The sequence below is a fragment of the Neovison vison genome, chromosome 11, assembly GCF_020171115.1.
Source record: "Neovison vison isolate M4711 chromosome 11, ASM_NN_V1, whole genome shotgun sequence".
In the NCBI taxonomy this organism is placed as follows: domain Eukaryota; kingdom Metazoa; phylum Chordata; class Mammalia; order Carnivora; family Mustelidae; genus Neogale; species Neogale vison.
Genome location: NC_058101.1, coordinates 3,935,276 through 3,956,064, shown reverse-complemented (window position 1 = coordinate 3,956,064; position 20,789 = coordinate 3,935,276). Strand labels below are relative to the sequence as shown.

Sequence of the window (20,789 nt, the reverse complement as noted above, 5' to 3'; positions counted from 1 at the left end):
TTTGAACCCAGTTTGTCTCGCACCACAGCCCACTCTGCTCTCAGGTGGAAGAGGCTGACCACAACACAGCAGGACAAACACCCAGAGACGTCAGGTCCCCAGACCCCAAGGAAGGAGAGACAAAGAGGACTGGAAGGAAAAAAAAGAATCCTGTCTTGTCAGAACATGTTTTCGGTACAGAAGAGTGAGAGATTCAGTCGGAAGGACACAGACTCGTCACTGAAGATCTCGTGCTTCTGAGAAGAATGAGACAATAGTACTTGACAATTAAACACCCGAGAACTTGAGATTCTGCTTCTAGCAGAGAGGAGGCCAGCACAGAGGAGCGGACCCTCAAGAAACACTCGACAGTAAGAGGTGGGTAAATGCAGCAGGTGGTCACTGAGAGTAAGGTTGAACGTGATTTGGGGCCAGGAATTTATTTAATCTCTAAAATGTATTTATATGGATGACCTTACTGAGTTAATAGTTATATTTTAAAAAGTGAGAATGAAACATGGTTTTATTCTAAATAAATGGATATTTTTACATACAAAATAATAATATTATTTTTACATACAAAATAATAATAAGCTTAGATGCAACAATACTTTATTCTTTTTGTTTGTTTGCTTGTTTGTTTTAGATCTTTAAGAAAACTATTTTATGGTATCTGACAAGCTATTTTAATGAAGCCCTATTAGCTAGAATGTTAAATAGACTAAAGTAGGTAAAAAGAACTTCTTTCATTATTCCTGCAGTATCTTTATAAAACATACAAAGCCTATTATAGCACTCCTTTGCTTAATAATAATTAAAAAAAAAATAGTGTGTTTCCTTTGCCTACAGAAGGTACCACAATCTGGTCTTACTCTACACTTCTGGCTTCTTCTCCTGCATGTCTATACTCTGCCCACATAGAATTTCTCTCTGTTCTCTGCATGGCTGATGCCCTTACATAACAAATGCCTTTCAATCCCTATGTCCTTTGCACTGGTTCCCATGACAAGAATGCGTTTGTCCTTACACGCTCGGGGCATGTAAGGCTAGACCTCAGCTCCTCCATGAAGCCCCTGTAGCCACCTCGAGAGAATTATTAATGACACTCCTCTATGTTCCCATAACACTGCTAAGTTTTTACCTCATTCTTTTTATGATGATGAATTAGTCTTAAATCTCTTCTCACACCAAGGTTTAATTGTATGTACTATATTCATAAAACCGAGGGAATTTGAGTTGGAAGGAGTCTTAGAGATCAGCTAGGACAGCTGTTTCATTTTACCAGAAACAACTGAAACTTGAATGGACTGTCCAATTTACTATTTCTTATTAGGATTAAGACTCAAAACTATTTCCCAGGTCTGTGCTTTTTCCATCCTATATGTTAGAGACATGTGGTAGAGTAATTGTTCTCACCACCCACCTCCCCCCGACCTTAAGATTCTACTCCATTCTACATTCTACTCCATGCAGTTTGTGCATATGTTAGGTTAAATGGCAAAGGGAAATTAATGTTGTCAATGGAATTAAGATTGCTAAGTAGCTGAAATTAAACTAGGGAAATTATCTTGGTTTATCTGGCTGTGCCCAGTGTGATCTCAGTGTCCTTTAAATGTGGAGGAGGAAGGTGGAAGCGTGATGTGACATGAGAAAGGCTTGACTGACATTCACTGGCTTTGAAGATGGGAAGGGGCCATGAGCCAAAGAATGTAGACAACTTTTAGGAGTTCAAAAGGCAAGGAAATGGATTCTTCCCCAGGATTTCCAAAAGGAATATAGTCTTGCTGACACTTTGATTCTAGCCTAGGGAGATCCTTTTCAGACTTCCAACCTCCACAACTGTGGATCATATATTTGTGTTATTTTAAGCCACTAAGTTTGTACCAGTCAATTGTAGCATCAATAGGAGACTAATACAGGCACTTAAACCCAACTAAGATAAATTGATAACTCGAAGCTTAGCAAAGTGGAGCTTAAACACCATGACATATATATCACATCATGTATCATATATCATATAGATTATAGATTTACATGTTTATTTATTTAGTTAGTTTAAAAATGATTTTATTTGTTTATTTGACAGAGAGAGAGAGAAAGATCACAAGTAGGCAGAGAGAGAGGGGGAAGCAGGCTCCCTGCTGAGCAGAGAGCCCCGTATGGGGCTCAATCCCAGGACCCCAAGATCATGATCTGAGCCAAAGGCAGAGGCTTAATCCACTGAGCCCCCCACGCACCACAATATATTTACATATTTAAAGGCAAATTGTATTTTTACAACTTTGGATTTATTCTGAAGGTTTTTGGTTTTATTTATTTATTCATCCAACAAATCACTATTGAATGAGTGACATTAGCTATATCAGAACTGAGGTAGATTGAATTATCAATATATTCCTTTCCTCCCTGTATCCATATCCTTACCATGCCCTCATTATAAATGAGGTGTACTTTTTTGTCCTTTGACTTTAGACTTGGCTGTCTGACTTGCTTTGGCCAGTGCTATGTGGCAGAAGTGACAGTGTGCCAGTTTTGATCCGAGGCTTACAAGGCTGTGCATAATTCTGCTTGCTTTTGTCATCCCCATTGTTTTAAGAACTTCCCCTTGTCTTTTTCTACTTAGCTTGAACAACACATGAAAAACACTTAGAACATGGTACTGACCTAACCCACAGACCTGTGAGTAAAAATAAATGCTTATTGTTCTACTGATATTGCTGGGTTTGTTATACTGCCTTGTTGTGGCAGTAGTTGACTTGTACTATTATGTAAACAAGCAATCTCTATCCACTTGTATAAATATTTTAATAGAGGAATATGCAGTATAGTGTAATGCAGTGTGATTTCAGAGTATAAAAGAGAGCTGTATCAAAGCACCCAGCTCTGAGAGAGTCAAGACAGACTTCACGCTCAAGTGACATTTGAGCGGAGTCGTACAAGATAAATGCAATTCCTGCAGGCAGATAATGGGTGTGGGTGGGTAGGTAGAAGGATTATGCATCGTAATTACAATACTTTAAAGCAAATTTAATGAGAATTTAGAGTTTCAGCTGAAGAGGCTCGTAAATATGCCCCTGGTTTACTGTGGTTTTGCCTTTTAAATAACTTTTCCACAGACCCTGCAAAGTAATATTCCTCAGGTAGTTTATTGAGCAGATGTCATACCTGCTTTCTGTGCTGATCGTCACAAGATTATGGTACGCCTCTTTAGGAAGTAGGAGAGCAGAAAGAGCAAGAAATGAAACGGCCTGGTTTTCAGAGGCTCCCCTTGATCCCGGGTAGAGTCTACATCTCCTTTATGGGGATGGGAGGCTGGTTCCCTTTCTCTTTTCTTAAGCCCCAGGGAACACCTCCAGAATCACGCTTCTTTTTCTGAGTAATTTTAATGCTGAGTTGTTCTTTCCAGCTGAATTGCTCTTGGCTCACTTGTGTCAAGTTGGTCTCCATCAAGCATAGGACGATAAAGAGCAGGAAGAGCTAATGGATTCTGAAAAGATTATGACCATTATTTGTAAACTATGTCGTGAGGGGTACTAATGAGACCACAGCCATTGTTCAATGGTTCCTGCTACACTCAGGGGCTACCCTACACCTGGACTGCAGGTGGCCATTTCCCAGATGTACACTGGAAGCCACAAGGGGAAAGAAGAAAATGCAGACAGAGTCCTCCCCGTTTAGGACGAAAAGCATAATTTTCCAAATGATCCTTCATCAGTAGTGTTTTTGTCCAACAAGACACATATGTACTCATGATTACTATTTTAAAAGAGATTTTTAATTTGTTCAAGAGCAGTCTTGGGAATACTTAAAAGCATGTGCACATTGCAATGTCTGTTGAGCTCCCTCTATCATATCTGAAATTTACAATTTTAATTCATATGTAATATATTTTTGCTACTTAACAAATTTCATATTTACATACTCAAATTCTACGCAACCTGCAGGAAAACATGCATACTCTTTCCCTATGGGAAATGACATGCAATTCTAGCAGAAGCAGAATTGAAGATGTTAATGCAGAGGGATCTGCAAGTGTAACTAATATGATCTTATATTTAAACAATTCACAAATAAATACTATGGTCGGATTTAGATACCAGATGTCAAACTACATAGTAATGCAGATACAGTTGCTTGCCTCCCTGTCACTGGTCGCCAGAAAGAAACAGATGGTTAAAAAGATATGTAGCCGAGGCAAGGCATGGAAATAGGAAACCACAGAGCAGAAATTCTGCCATTTAAGCAACAGTAATTTTCTAGTCTGCAAAACCTGGCTGTTTTATACCTCCACTTATGCACTTAAGCAGTTTAAATGTGAAACATAGCAAAAATAGTCCAAGCAAGGTTGGCAACATGCAAATTTTGCAATGCATAATTACATCTCAAAAATCTTGGAGGCAGACACACAGCAGTAAAAAGTAAACACTTGTATGCAGTTGAACACAATTATGTGGTGGTTATTACCTAAGCTCATTATAGCTTTAGAAGGGGCTCTGTGAACTTGTGCTCTAACTAGCAGGTCAGGCAAAATGCAAATAAGTACCAAATTTGAAAGCGAGTGATAAAAAACCAGATACAATTTAGACTGGGAGTCTATAATTTGGCTTTTAAAAATAATCCTCAGCAAGAATCATCCTCATTACAATAATGGCTTGTTTATTCTGCACAACTTGTTTGCAATTACAGACCCTCTTTCAAAGCTGATTTCAACAGGAAATAAGAGCATGCAAAAAAGGGGAGAGCTTTGTGGTTGGTCAGTTGTTGTAATTAGAGTGGATGCATATATGTATCATAAAACTGTTTACGCCTTCACTCCAAATATTTTAATTTCAGATTCCTGTCATTGAAATTGAAAGCCTCAAAATAGTCTATTATTCTAAAAAAAATCATTATAATTGAATTTCTAATGAGGGTGTCTATGGAGCTTTGTTCTTGGTATTTCCATTATAGGACTGGAGTCCTATGCATCTATTATGATCAGGTGACCATGAAATGATGAGCTACAGCTGTTACCAGACATGTCTCTGCCGGTGCTTAATTCATGGCAAATACATATTTTATTGCTAATGTATTTCTCATTCATTTCTCCAAATACTCATTCAAATATTCATGGGGTACCTATAACAAGGAGGCTTAGGTCATGATTTAAGAAGCCAGGCTGCCTGAGTTTGAGTCCTGGCCCTATTACTTACTATAGTTGTATGATCTTGGCCTTAAAATGAGGATGATTTTAGTATCTTCCTCTTAAGATTGTTGATAAGATGAACCAAGCTAATACACCTAGAGAACTTAGAAGGATACCTGGCATATAGTAATATGAAATCTATTAATATATTTGCTGGGCCTTGGGGACAGAGTAGTGAATCAGATGGAGATGGTCCCTCCTTCAATAGGGATATTCTGGGTAAGATGGAAGAAGGCGTTACGTGACTAATCATCCACTTAATTATTTAATTACATTTGAGGTAAGTACAATAATGAACTGTAAAAGTACGAAGCTATTATATAAACTGGGAACTTGACTTGTTCTGGTCAGATGTTTGGTTTCCCAAGGAAGTAACACTGAAGACCTAAATGAAAAGTAGGAGTTATTTAGGCGAATAGATATTAGGAGTATATTTAGGAAAGTTGTTCTGTATATAGAAGCCATAGAGGATATGAACTTTTATGTGAGAAAATTCATAACTAGAGATCCTATCACTGGAAGCAACCCAAACAATTATAAAAATGGTTTGCCCTTAAATTGAGTTTCTTATCATTGATTCCCTTGTTCTTCTAGTTAGACTCTGATGCTTTGCAAACCATTATCCTTGCAACTCACTGTGAAATCCTTGCTTATCATTGGCATCAGTGTTTTCGTTTTCTAACTAGCTTATGACAAGGTTGTTCTCCACTGCACGTCTTTGCTTTCACGAAGTCAAAGTCCCAATTCAAAAATTAATGAAAGTAGATATGTAATAAGTTATATATAACATATTTACCTGTGTCTATAATTTTATTATATTTTTAACTTTGTATTTACAAATTGGCTTTAAACCATACGTAAGATTTCATATTCTTTTTTTTTTTTTTCTTAAGATTTTCCATGAAATCTTTTTGAAGTTTTATGGTATACCTTGAAAATAAGATTTTTTAAAATAGTTTTACCTCAAGGATTTTGATGGATTCCTTTCTCACATTGAGGTCCTTCATCCATTTTGAGTCTATTTTCATGTGTGGTGTAAGGAAATGGTCCAATTTCATTTTTGTGCACGTGGCTGTCCAATTTTCCCAACACCATTTATTCAAGAGGCTGTCTTTTTTCCATTGGACATTCTTTCCTGCTTTGTCGAAGATTAGTTGACCATAGATTTGAGGATCTGTTTCTGGGCTCTCTATTCTGTTCCATTGATCTATGTGTCTGTTTTTGTGCCAATACCATGCTGTCTTGATGATGACAGCTTTGTAATAGAGCTTGAAGTCCGGAATTGTGATGCCACCAACTTTGGCTTTCTTTTTCAATATCCCTTTGGCTATTCGAGGTCGTTTCTGGTTCCATACAAATTTTAAAATTATTTGTTCCATTTCTTTGAAAAAGATGGATGGTACTTTGATAGGAATTGCATTAAATGTGTAGATTGCTTTAGGTAGCATAGACATTTTCACAATATTTATTCTTCCAATCCAGGAGCATGGAACATGTTTCCATTTCTTTGTGTCTTCCTCAATTTCTTTCATGAGTACTTTATAGTTTTCTGAGTATAGATTCTTAGCCTCTTTGGTTAGGTTTATTCCTAGGTATTTATGGTTTGGGGTGCAATTGTAAATGGGATGGACTCCTTAATTTCTCTTTCTTCTGTCTTATTGTTGGTGTAGAGAAATGCAACTGATTTCTGTGCATTGATTTTATATCCTGACACTTTACTGAATTCCTGTATAAGTTCTAGCAGTTTTGAAGTGGAGTCTTTTGGGTTTTCCACATATAGTATCATATCATCTGCGAAGAGTGATAGTTTGACTTCTTCTTTGCCGATTTGGATGCCTTTAATTTCCTTTTGTTGTCTGATTGCTGAGGCTAGGACTTCTAGTACTATGTTGAATAGCAGTGGTGATAATGGACATCCCTGCCGTGTTCCTGACCTTAGCGGAAAAGCTTTCAGTTTTTCTCCGTTGAGAATGTTATTTGCAGTGGGTTTTTCATAGATAGCTTTGAAATATAATGTATGGGTCTTCTTTAATTTATTGACCCATTAGACATTTGCAGTGCTTGCCAATCTTCATCATAATAAGTAATGCTGTAAAAATGTCTTTTTAGAACTCCTTGGGCAAATCTTAGAATAGATTCTTAGTAATAGTATTACTAAATTAAGGCCTATGGACTTCTTTTTAAGGTTCTTTGTGCATTTAGCAAAATTGCTTTATAGAAGCATCAACCTTACCAGCATTGAATGAGATCACCGATTTCAATACTTTTTTAAGAATAACTGAGTATTGACAAATAAAACATGGACTCTTGTTTTAATTTACAATGTCTTAATCATCATTGTTTTCTGTGTTCATATTTATTTTGCTTTCTCCATGAAGCATCAGATTTTGTCTTTTTTCCCACTAGGATACTAATTATTTTTACTCTGGTTTGTTAGAGCTCTTGCTGTATTAAAGGTATTTAATACCTAGGTATTGGTGTATATGTGAAAATTTCTACTATTCCAGTGATATTATTTGGCACTGACAGTTTTACAGCCTTGCTTTCAGAATTACCTTAAACCACTTAAACCATGGAAGAATATCCAGGCCTCAAAAAAGGAAAGGAAAACTTTATAACAGAAGTTGATTTCCTCTCATTTGTTAGGCTTGATCAAATGATGAATATCTGATTCGAAGTAGTCAGATAGATATGTCCCAAACTTTGCGGTGATTTGAGGTGTCTTGCAATACACACATATTGTCTATGCAATACACACATACTGTTAAAGTCTCACAAATATTTGAGGAAACTCTGATGAATGGAAATAAATACAAGAAAATAGTGAAGGACCCTCGAGAAGTGCACATACTTCACAGCTTCTGATGTTGTTAGAAGTAGATGACAAATTTGTTTCTAAGCTTACTTGTGGTCAGAGGAAAGAAAGAAACAAAATCAGTTACAAAATGCATAGTGCACATAAGACAAAAACACACTATTTTCTGATATTGTGACCTAAGTATTTAAAATACCAAAATATACATCTTTAAGAAAAAGCAAGTAAATTGGGAAAATATTGAAATAGATGTGACAAAGAGTTAATAGTTATCATATATATTAATGACTAAAAGATGAACCCTCTAATAGTAAAAGAGGTAAAGGGGAATGAACAAGACACTCTCAAATGAAGTAACACATATGACTAAAAACATTTTTAAAATCCTGTTATTGTTATAGAAATGATAGAAATACAATTGAAACATCAAACAGAAGTCAGTTTTTACTTACCATGTTGACATAAATTAAAATATTGTTCATTTTTGTGAGGATTCAGGCAATCAGCAGTCTTAATTAAGCACTGCTGTTGGGTATATAAGTTTATATGACTTTTCCGAAAAGCATTTATAGAATACATGAAAAGTCTTAATAATCTACTTACTGTTTGACTCAGCAATTCTACTAGATTGTATTATCAGGAAATCTCAGATATAGACAAAGATTTGGTGGCTGCAACAAAACTCATAGAATTATTGTATATAGTAAGGAAAATTCAAACATTCTTAATATTCAACAGTTAAGATTTGGTTTTAATAAATTATGGGTCATCTCTTATAAATACATATTAACATAAGAAATTGGCCAAGAAAGTTACACTCCAAAGAGTTATTATTAGTGATCACTTGGTAGTGGGGATTTTGAGTGTTTTAAACAGCTTTCTTCATCTTTTATACTGTCTTCTGTTTTTCTACAAAGTCTAATACTGTTTTATAAAGAAAAAGTTGCTATTTATCTAAAAAACCAAAAGAGGAGTCTCTTTTAGTGGGGATGATGATGTCTTCAACAACCTTTATATAATAAATTGTGAATTTTATATGCTTGGAATAATGATCTCCAGTGTAGGTTAGTGTTTAACACTAAAGCATAATTCTTTTTCAAGCAGTTGTACAAAAGTAAAATTATGGATTTTAAGTATGGCATTTCTGACTGAGTTTGAACTAAGATTATTTAAAGAATTATGAGAATGGCCTGACCTTCAGACAGTCTTCAACAAATAAATTTCACAGAACTTGGCTTCCCGTAAGAATCAGAGAGACGCGGCAGACATCAAGGTGAGCGAAGGCACCAGTTCTTGCAATTAGACGTCTTAGTTATTTATTTATCAAATTTTGTTCAGTGTTCCAAAATTCAGTGTTTATGCATCACACCCAGGGTTCCATGCAATCCATGCCCTCCTTAATACCCACCACCAGGCTCACCCCTCCCCCTCCCCTCCTTCCCTCCAAAACCCTCAGTTTGTTTCTCAGAGTCCACAGTTCGTCTCCCCCTCCGATTTCCCCCAACTCCCCTCTCCTCTCCATCTCCCCATGTCCTCCATGTTATTCCTTATGCTCCACAAATAAGTGAAACCATATGATAATTGACTCTCTCTCTGCTTAACTGATTTCACTCAGCATAATCTCTTCCAGTCCCGTCCATGTTGCTACAAAAGTTGGGTATTCATCCTTTCTGATGGAGGCATAATACTCCATAGTGTATATGGACCACATCTTCCTTATCCATTCGTCCGTTGAAGGGCATCTTGGTTCTTTCTGCAGTTTGGCGACTGTGGCCATTGCTGCTATGAACATTGGGGTACAGATGGCCCTTCCCTTCACTACATCTGTATCTTTGGGGTAAATACCCCAGTGCAATTGCAGGGTCATAGGGAAGTTCTATTTTTAATTTCTTGAGGAATCTCCACACTGTTCTCCAAAGAGGCTGCACCAACTTGCATTTCCACCAACAGTGTAAGAGGTTTCCCCTTTCTCCACATCCTCTCCAACACATGTTGTTTCCTGTCTTGCTAATTTTGGCCGTTCTAACTGGTGGAAGGTGGTATCTCAATGTGGTTTTGATTTGAATCTCTTTGATAGCTAGTGAGATGAAAAAATGTGTCAGTTAGGCATTTGTATATCTTCTTTGGAGAAGTGTCTGTTCATATTTCCAAAGGCAAAGTAAAAAAAAAATGAAAATGAACTTTTGGGACTTCACCAAGTTCAAAAGCTTCTGCACAGCAAAGAAAACAATCAACAAAACATAGAGGCAAACCACAGAATGGGAGAAGATATTTGCAAATGACACTACAGACAAAGGCCTGATACCAAGATCTATATAAAGAACTCCTCAAACTGAACACATGCAAAACAGATAATCACATCAAAAAATAGACATCTAGGGACACCTCGGTGGCTCAGTGGGTTGAGCCTCTGCCTTCGGCTTAGGTCATGATCTCAGGGTCCTGGGATAGAGCCCCACATCGGCTCTCTGCTCTGCGGGGAGCCTGCTTCCCCTCTCTCTCTGTCTGCCTCTCTGCCTACTTGTGACCCCTGTCCGTCAAATAAATAAATAAAATCTTTTAAAGATTTAAAAAAAATAGGCATCTTGGTTCTTCTTCCTGTTTGTTTTGGCCTCAGTTACTAGGACATTTCTAGAAAGGCATTTAAACTCTCTAAACCTGTTTTCTTACCTAAAATATAGTGTAGTATTAGCTCTCCCATAGGATTGCTGTAAGATTTAAGTGTGATAATTCATTAAGAACCTACCATAGGACTTAGCTGCTGGGGCAAAACATGGTAAATAATAAAATTGTGTTTTATAAATAAAAATCGTGTTTTCTGTGAAAGAAAACTTATGAGTTTAAGTACAGCTCTTTCCCATATCTGTCTGAAGCAGATGAGATGATTTTCGTTATTGTTTTTAGCTCACATACAAAATCAAACTTCTAAACCAAACTAATTTTTGAATAGATGGTCATTCTGCCTTCATAAAAAAGGAGCTTAAGCCCAGGAAATAGTTCTAGACTGCTTTTTAAGCTCAGTTTTGTTCCTAAGTTAGTATTTATAGTTTCATAATTTAGTATTTATAGCTAAAAGAACAATTATATCTGCATAGGATTACACATATTTCATATATTGGAGTATTTTGACTAGATGGGTTGTACCTTTTGATAGAAATTCCTTCTAGATTGTGAACTTTAAAAAATGAAAGAATCATACATAAAACTAATAATTTGGATGTTAACAGCAATAATGAAAAGCCCCCAAATCTAGGGTTCAGTAAATTGCCAGTGAACTTAATCAGTTATCTATATAACTGCTGCAAAATTGTCTTTTGCTTCTGGAACATAATTTTCAGGCTTGCATGAATTTTTCTGGTAATACTATATTTCATTTAATTGCAGGAATTATATACTAAATGGCAATAGCCTTACTTCCTAAAATTTGTAAATGGACAAGCTGGTAAGAAGTTTGTGGGCTGAAAAACTTTTTGAAAATGTTGCCCCAATGGACCCTTTTTCTGAAATATATTTTATAAATCTTAACAGCACCAAGTGACCTGAATGAGTTAGGATCCCTCCCCCGCCAAGCCCCTAAATTAATATCAGGAAGCAATTTAGACACCAAGGAGAATTAAGCCCAGTGTGTTAGGGAGATGAATAATCGAAGAGGGCGATAGATCTTACTAAGTGATTTCCTTCTTGTAAATTCCTAAACGGGAATTCTTCACGGAGCTACGGTCGGGGTCGCCGCCCTTTGCCACCGGGCCTACACATGCTTCATCACCCGCGTTTTCAGGCCACTAAAAGCATATTCAGTGTATTGTAGCAGCCAAAAGTAGTTGATGCGTCCACTGAATACCCAATCTAAGTCCCTCGGGAAAGCAGCATAAACACTGGAAGGAATTTGGTTTGTGGTTGTCTTTCTGAGGCAACAAACGCATTATTGTCCCCATAAAATTCAGTGAAAGTTAATATATCACTAGGGAAAAAAAAACAGGTATTTTTTGCTGTTTTAATGCTCAAACTTACAGTGGGATTATTGGAATTATTTTAGATTGAGTTAAATTTGACCTCAGACGCACTGTAAGGGGCGCTGCGCTGAGCCCGCAGACGGCTCCGACCTGCGTCCTGAGACCACTACGGCTCGTCGTAAAGGAAAGGCACGAAAGAATCTCAAAGGAAACCTTAACTGCCTCCACCCGGACCAGTGTTACAAGCTTTTCCGCTCCTCTAGGGGTGATATTTGCTGTTTTCATTCACGCTGAGCAAGAGGCAGCGAGAGTGGCCGCGGAGCACCGGCTGTGGACGGGCGCCGGGGCTCCGCGCGTTTCGCCCGGCTTCAGCTCGGGTCGGGATCTCAGCCGGTCCGTCTCAGGGTCTTGAGATCAAACCCCACATCCACCCCGGCTGGGCTCCAGAGTCTCTCTCCGTCTCTCTCCCCTTCGCACCTCCTCCTGTGGATGCCTGTGGTCTCTCTCCCTCTTTCTAAAGTCAAAAAAAAAACCAAAACCAAAAACCCAAAAAACCCAAAAACAAAGGACAGCAGGCTGTGGAGACAGACCTGTGTGGCTAGATTCGGGCTCCGGGGTCAGCTGTGCGGCCTTTCTCAGCCCCACTTCCCTCACCTGTAAACCGGCGAGAGACCTGCAGGAGACCAAGCGCGCAGGGGATGCGGGGACTCAGGGACCCGGGGTGCGCCGGGGCCTTTGTGTGTGACGCGCACGCGGTAGTCATTGCGCACGTTTGTCTCTCACGAACCTGCTCCTGTGTGGCTCTGCTCACAGCATGCGGTGCTTTCTGTGCCTTCCCGCACCTACACAGCCATCCTGTAAGCAGCAAGCGTCCACTTGGCTTCGGTAAGCCTCGGACTACAGTGGGTGTCGGTCCAGAACCAGCTCAGGGATGCTGGCTGAGCAGTATAGAACACGAGATTCAGGAAAAAGAGATATTTTCATATTCATGAACTATGAAATGCTGGATATTTTCTTAAGGTGCATGGGCATGTTTTAGTAAAGGCACGCAGCACATGAGAAGAGTTTGGAACCGCTGAGTTCCATACATGCTTGATTCTGCTTGATAATTTGTCTTTGGTAAGTATGTATTTTTTTTTTTTCACAGTAGTTATTCCCAGCTGCATATGTGTGCTGCAGAAAGAAAGAGCATATGGAATATATACTGTGTATATATACATATAGAGATATTCTGGCACTGGGTGTGTGGATTCACAAGCATATACAGGCACACACTCACACCATCAGTCTATGTATGTCTATATATGTACAGAGAGACAAATATATGTATAGATATATATCCTTCTGCTCTTTTCATTGTGTTACGCATGTCAGAGGCAGGAAGAGTTCTGTTCTCCTCCCCGTTCCCCACCCCCCACAAGCTGGAGGGCCAGAAGGTGGGGCGGTACCTCAGGATAATGGCAGCAGAAGGCAAAGGGAGCAGACAGCTGGCAAGCTCTGCCCCAATATGCTTCCCTGAAAGAGGCGAGGAAATTTCAGAAGATGCAATGCCTGAATGGCTCACTTTGCAGAAAAACAGAAGCAGCAAGGTAAAATTCCTTAGAATGCCCTCCATTTCAATGGGTCTAGAATTGACCATCTTCTTTTCACCACTTGGTAAACTTCCCCTGAAACATGAGTTTATGAACACTTCATCTGAGAAAATATTCTAGAAAGAAATGTCAACTTTTTTTTTTTTTCCTTGTGAGAGATATTCCCATAAGCTTAAAAAGACTGTCATTGCCAGGTGTCTCCCTGGAATTTTCTAGAACAAAAGTGTATAGTGAAGCCTGTGTACACTGGGAATGTAAGAAATTCTGGATAGCAGATCTCCTGTCATAACAACTACAACTTCACTATTTTGAATGAAACATTTTCAAAGCTAATTTTAAATGCCTCCTTGCCATCTTAAGCAGATTATTCTAATTTCACACTTTCTTGATGATTCAGGGTCATCATTATGAACAATAATTAAAAATGTAGTGTTCTTAGGGGCCATTGAGATATGTAGGCTTATTGCCCTGCTATTAAAGTTTTTCTTTTTCTTCTTTTTGCTCTGGGCCATTATTTCTTTTAAGATCTATTTTATAACTCTAAATCAGTTGTCCACTTGAATTATGTAGCCTAGTTTTTTAGGATATTATAAAAATAGGAAATAATCACCAGGTGAGGGCTCAAGGCTTCCCTTCCTATAAAGGCCTTGAAACGTACAACATGATAGAAGGTTTTTTGTGCTTGCCTCCTGGGTTATAAGAAGTAAAGTAGATTATAGGCTGAATTCTGGATAGATAAGAGACCTCTGTCTTTCTTGAATATTATCAATTTGTATGGTGCCTTGTAATGTTTGATTTTGTCCAAAAATCTCATACTTCACAATTAATTGTAAACTTTTTGGGACAGGGACCATATCTTATATTATTTTCTTCATTCTTCATTATGCTATATATAGTCCTCTACATGTAGGGAAGATCAATTACACATTGATTCTGGGAAGTTAAAAAGAAGCATACTGGTTAATTATTATCACAGTTATAGCGGTATTGGGTGGGGTTATCAGGTTAACAAATTAATTTCAGCACGTGCCAAAAGCACAGGGAGACAACCGGACAGTTGCCCCTTGAACAACACAGGGTTTGGAATATTAACCGCTCACACAGTTGAAAATCTGTGTATAACTTCTCACTTTTCAAAAACTTAACTAATAATAACCTACTGTTGACTGGAAGCTTTGCTGATAACATAAAGCAGTCAATTAACACATAATTTATATGTTATATGTATCCTATACTGTATTCTTATAATAAGGTAAGCTAGAAAAAATACTGCTAAGAAAATCATAAGGAAGAAAAAATACATTTATCTGTACTGTATTTATTGGGAAAAAATCCACATGTAAGTGTATCCACACAGTTCAAACCCATGTTGTTCAAGGGTCCACTATATTTGTGGGACAGATAGTGTGGGGGAAGAAAGAGCTCCGAGTTCAGTTAGTCAGCTCCAAGCTGAAAGTATTAACAGGCAAGTAGGAATAGTCAGAAATGTAGATGGTAAAATTGACTGGTAGCTGCGATTTGTGTCAAGATTTAGCTTTCTTTGGTACACTAATGATCTTCGCTAATCTAATGATTTGGGAATACAATTTGGTCTGACTTCCATTTTGAAATTTTTTATAAATTCAGATTTGCAAAGCCCTTTTTCCTAAGGTGAATATTTGAAGTTTCATCAGCATAATCTATCCCATTCTATGGCTACTATGGTAAGGAAAGCAAGACTTGGGGTTAAATTTTATATGGCTTTATTTTATGTACCAGAATTTCATAAAATGAAAACACAGTTTAAGTCTGATTTATTTGTATGCTTTCAACATAGTTGAATACCTTATAGCTTATGTTTATCTGCTTATCTTTCTAAAAAAGATCTAGACAAAAATAAAATACTTACTTTTTATGTCATGTTGGTCTTAAAATAGGTGACAGTCCGTGCATAACTTGTGTTCCTCCTTCTGCCCTTGATTTTGATAATGCTGACGTGACTAAGCCCTCTCTGTCCCAACTGCTGTCCTTAAGCAAGAGTTAACTGCCCACCGGTTCTTACCATTGTTCTCCTTCAAAGGTATTTTCACATTCCTTCTTCTTTAGGTGCCTGTCCTTGATTGTGAGAAGGAAGATAATACTGTTTGGTCCACCTCTGTCTCATTGAACGCTCTCTTCACAAGGTGCTTTGGCACCCAAACCAGAAAGTGTAAATTTTGTAGCTGGCTTTAAGGATTTATGTATAGTTAGGTGAGCCTGGCTGGAGCTCATAATCAGGTGTATCATCTAGTTTACTCTATCCTGAGTTAAAGCCTGTATCAGTTCAGATGCTTTTGGCCTCCAAGTGAAAGAAAGTTCCAACTCCACCTGCTTAGAAAACGATGGCTTTGATTTAGTGGACACGAGTGGCTCAGAGCTTTTACCACGGACGCCTCCTGTCTCTTCTCTGCTTCCCTTCGCCTGCTTCATCCAAACTTGGTTCCATTCGTGGTTTCAAGCTTACTTCTTTAGCCATCAGACAAGTCATTACATGCTTCTCTGTTCCCAAACGACAGGAACAGTGACAACGTGCTTCTCAAAGTACGGAGTGTATATTCTTCTCTTTAGTATGTTCAGGCTGGCCTAGGTCATGGGCCCATTTTTTGACCAATAATAGCATCAGGTAAAGGCCAGGCTCCTTTTCGTGTAGATGTACCAGAAAGCTCCCTCTGGAGTAGGTGTGGACAACATGCAAAATCCAGTTCTTTTAGGAGGGAAAAATGGGAGAACAGAAGGGTGGCTGTTGACGACAGCATCCATCACAACATCCATATTAATGGCATAATTTTAGAGACAGAGCTGCTGATATTCCTGCTTACCCGTGGCATGCTCAGCTTGGCCCTTAAAAACATGCAGTTTCGCCCTTAAAAAAATAGTGATATGCTGGAGCTGGCCTGTACTCGTGTTTGTGAGCTGACTGTTACAGTTTCAGGAATTTTGCAATCTGGTTGATAAATCATTGGTAGCTTTAAACCAACCACAGTAGGATTATGTACAGTCTCTGATTCATAGGATTATTGAGTGAGGGTTAAACGAATCCATACATGTAAATTAGAGCAATACCCGGCAAAGAGGAAATATTACATCTTAACTATTAGTATCATTAAAAATACATTTAAAAAATCAAAGACTTTGATAAACAATAAGTGTTATCCATTCATAGTCATCAAAGGGAAATACAACTGCCCTGCTTTACTATTTCTTTGTATTTATTTATACATACAAAACACCTATTAACTCATGCATACTAAGTTATGTCCAGACCTCTGAGGAGCAGAGTGAGAGATAAATGAACAAATAATTGTACATTATAGAAAAGTTAGGAAATATGAATCAGAAAAACAAAGGGAAAAAAATCACCCAGAATCCTATTACCTAGAACATTCATTAATTCTAATTTAGTTTACTTATTTCTAATATTCTTTTCCTGAATATTTTATATTTGAGATAATAGTGTATCTCCCTTATTCATTTAACATTACCTTTTAAGTGTCTGGCCTAGAATTTTTCCTATAGTACTTGAAAAACTCAATGATATTTGAAAGTTTTTGGTGGGGGATATAGTTTATTTTTTTAATAATATCAATTAGCAAAAGTTCTACTTAGTAAATTCATCAAATAACTGAAATGGGATTGTTCATTCTTGATGTCTGTGTAGAGGATTCAGTGACTTTTTGATGCCTCAGGCTGAAGTTCTTTTAAATGTATCTTAGACAATAATTATGATATTTTCTAGCATTATCCTCCTAAATGACATCACCAATCGTTGAAAGCATACTGCTATTAACTGGAAGCAAAACAGAAGAAAATCTGTGTCTATTATTCCTTACCTTTTGATACCTTCTTGTATTTCTCACCAGACCTTCACTTCATGTGTCTCCTACTCACCTACAGCTTGGTGGATGGCTGGCGAAATAGATGATGTGCCCCCGCCAGCATTGAGGGAACAGAATGGCTTCAAAACAAGGCTTCTATTAAAATGTATTCTGTTTTCCTTGCAAATATGTAGGATTTTTCCTCTAAACATATGCATATCTGAAATTCAAATTGAGTACTCCTTACCTCTTGCTCTCCTCTGTACCTCTAATGAGGTGGAAAAATGTACATTAATGATGGAAAGTTATTTAGTGCTGAACAGAGTTAATTGCTTCTAATCACTGCTTACATCCATCTGGTTTTATGGTAGACAACAAACCTCTTCATTGGGCTTGCACATTAGACATATTGTAAATCACAGAGATGCACTGGCATCTCGCATATTGTGCTTCTATTAGTGAGGCTGCATTTTCATATAGCCCCAATGGCAGGCACTGGGATGCAGAGCAACTCGTCCATGTTCTGGCAGAACTGCAGGGAGCCCTGGTGAACTGGCCACCTCAGGCTCACTTGGAAAGAGATGGAGAGCAACTGCCTGTCAAACTACTGATGAAACGCCATGGAGGGGCATCGGGGATTGGAGAGCCTGGTGCCTTTGCCGTAAAATTGGAGTTGACGTGGTCATATTGGTGAGGGCCTAATTTTTTTTTTTTTCCCAAAAGCATGGGGTTGAAGACATCGTCTACCACAAGTTGGAGCAATAAACAGGGAAAATATCATGTAAACAAAGAATCAAGGTTTAAAACTAAGCTAGATACAATCTTTTATCTTGTGTCTAATGCTAATAGCTTCTTAAACTTTGAAGACTTAAACAGTATTTCATTAGAACTTTAGGATCATCAAAGGAAATCGATAAGCACAAGAATTGTGATAAGGAATGGCTTTATTATAGCATAATAATATTTAGGCTAGAACTAATTTAGGATGTTATTAGGACAATGATGCCATTGGCTAATATTTGTTGATACTAAGAGATTTAGGAAATTAACATGGGAAATGTGACCTGCAAATTCTGTGACAATCTAGGAAATTTGATAGGATATTATAATTAGCATAATGTTCTATACTGTAGGCAATTTTATCAGTTAAATGAGGAATAGTGTCCAAATCTTAAAAAAGAAAAGGAAGGAAGGAAGAAAAAGTAGGAGAGGGAGAAGGGATATTTCCAAGAATCTGATATCACTTTTGCTTTCTTTGCACCTGCCTAATTCCTTCCTGTAAAAGGTGAGTGACTTTTTAAAGTGGTAACTAAGTCATAAAAGGTACAGAATTTAAAACTGAGTAGTAATTTAAGTATTATCGAGAAATATACGCTCTCCTTATTTTATAAATGATAAAAACTGAGGCCCAGAAAGATTAAGGGACTTGTCACAGACAGGTCAAAGCGTCGTTTGCAAGGGAGCCTCGGGGGCCGAGAACAGATCAGTGTCGCGCGTTCACTGTGTGATCCAGACGACCAGTGACACACAGACACAGTGTACTCCCTACCTCCACACTCCCTATTTTTGCATTCTCTTTTTATGAAAGAAAAAGGAATGACAAGCTCTTATCAGCTTTTTTGTTGAAGAAACAATTTATACGGATATAGTGTATAGTAACTACCTATTCAGCTCAATTTCTATACATAAAACTCTAAAGTCCTGAAGAGCTCTCTGAGTCATGACAGAATGACTATATAGATTGGGGTAATAATTAAGTCTAATTTAAATATTAATAAAACCAAGTTTTATTAAAATTGGTGTTCCATGTGTGTCATACATGATAACTATTGTTCCAAACACCTCCTTATCTTTCAGAGGTATTTAAGTAGAATTTCACCATACTTCAATCTTTTGGAATAATTATCCCATACTTACTCCTACTATTTTCTAATATTTTAATGCTTAGACTAAATTGGATTTCTGTATCTTCCATGCTTCCTCTGTTATTTTTACAATTGAGCTGAAACTGAATAAATTCAAGCTGACTTAAAATTGCTTTGGAAAGATTTTCAGCACAACTACAGTTTTGGTCTCAAGATTTTGCTTAGATTCTCCAAGGGTTAGGGGCACTATGTGTTCAATGCATGTCAGCTTAATGATGCTTTTCCTTTTATTCTAGACTACCTATGCAGAATTTGTGCATTCTAGTAAAATATGTACAAACTCATCTTTGTTCTTCTCTCTCTTTTTGGGAGAGAGAGAGAGAGAGTGTGTGTGTATGATATGTAACATATATATAGAATTAAGTTACTAATGAACATATTTATAAATGAATTATGCCCTCTTTTTTAGTCTCTACATTGATATTTCAGTATATTTTAGCTGTAACTCATCACCTCACTAATGATTTGATTAGGTTTTATGATTGAAACGAGATTTTAAAAACTCTGTTTTGGCAGTATCTTTTCCCTCCTTCCACATCTTTAGCATTCAACACGAGTGGAAGGCCAATATGGGCTTGGTTGATTGGATGAGGGTTAAATGAAGAGTAGCCATTATTTCCATTGCTTTAATTACGCCATCCTCACGCCATGATGGACCTTGCTCCATTTCCCTCCGGTAGACCTGACAGACTATAACTGACCTAATTGATACCAGATGACAGCTCAAATAAGGCCTAATAAAGAAGTAATCACACTAATCTAATGAGCAAGCTGTTATGATATTGGCTTATAGGAAGCTGTTTTTTAATCCATCCATTTTTCTTTTATTCTCCATAACCACTCTTCACCATCTCCTTTTCTGTTGCTACACAATCAAGCCCTACAGGGGACCTGGTGGGGATGGTGGCTCCCGTTTTGTTCTTTGCTCTATTAGATGTGTATGTCCAAGCATACTGAGAAGTTGGGAGGCAAGTACAAAGGTTATTGTACCCACCATTCATCTTCAATAACTGTAATTATTATTTTTTCTGTGTCTGCTTCATCTGTATGTGTATGTATATGTGATATGATACATATTTTCTGAATTATTTGAAAATAAGTTCCATGCACTATAACATTCTGTCTCTAAATATTTCAGCATATATTTCTAAAAAATAAGGCATTCTCCTACATATGCACAATATCATTAGCAAATTAACAATAATATCTTATATTCATATTTTTTTATTTGTCCTCAAATACTTTTTCTTAAAAAGCCATTTTGCTTTCAAACTATATATAATCAAACTTCTATTAGTTTTTGAACATTTCCTTAACTTCTGGAGTAATAAAATGTCTTAGGCTCACCTTGTACTTTCCTTGTCCTAGATCTGAAACCAGCCACTGTTTCAAGGAGCCCAGGATCAAGATCTGGACTATCAACACTCATTGTTATAGGAACATTCTTAACTCTATAACACTTCATTGGAATAGCTAGTGTGTGTATGTGTGTACGTGTGTGGGGGGG

The 20,789-nt window shown here is 37.5% G+C and overlaps 1 long non-coding RNA gene across 1 annotated transcript in view; it reads left to right on the top strand.

Annotated features, from left to right (window-relative positions):
* The first annotated feature begins 24 nt into the window (after nucleotides 1-24).
* The window catches only part of LOC122889757, an 82,181-nt gene continuing 61,416 nt past the window's right edge, over nucleotides 25-20,789 (top strand). Inside the window, exons 1-2 of the long non-coding RNA XR_006380962.1 lie at nucleotides 25-357; nucleotides 2,603-2,658. This is a non-coding gene — a long non-coding RNA (uncharacterized LOC122889757). The remainder of the gene's footprint in view (nucleotides 358-2,602; nucleotides 2,659-20,789) is intronic.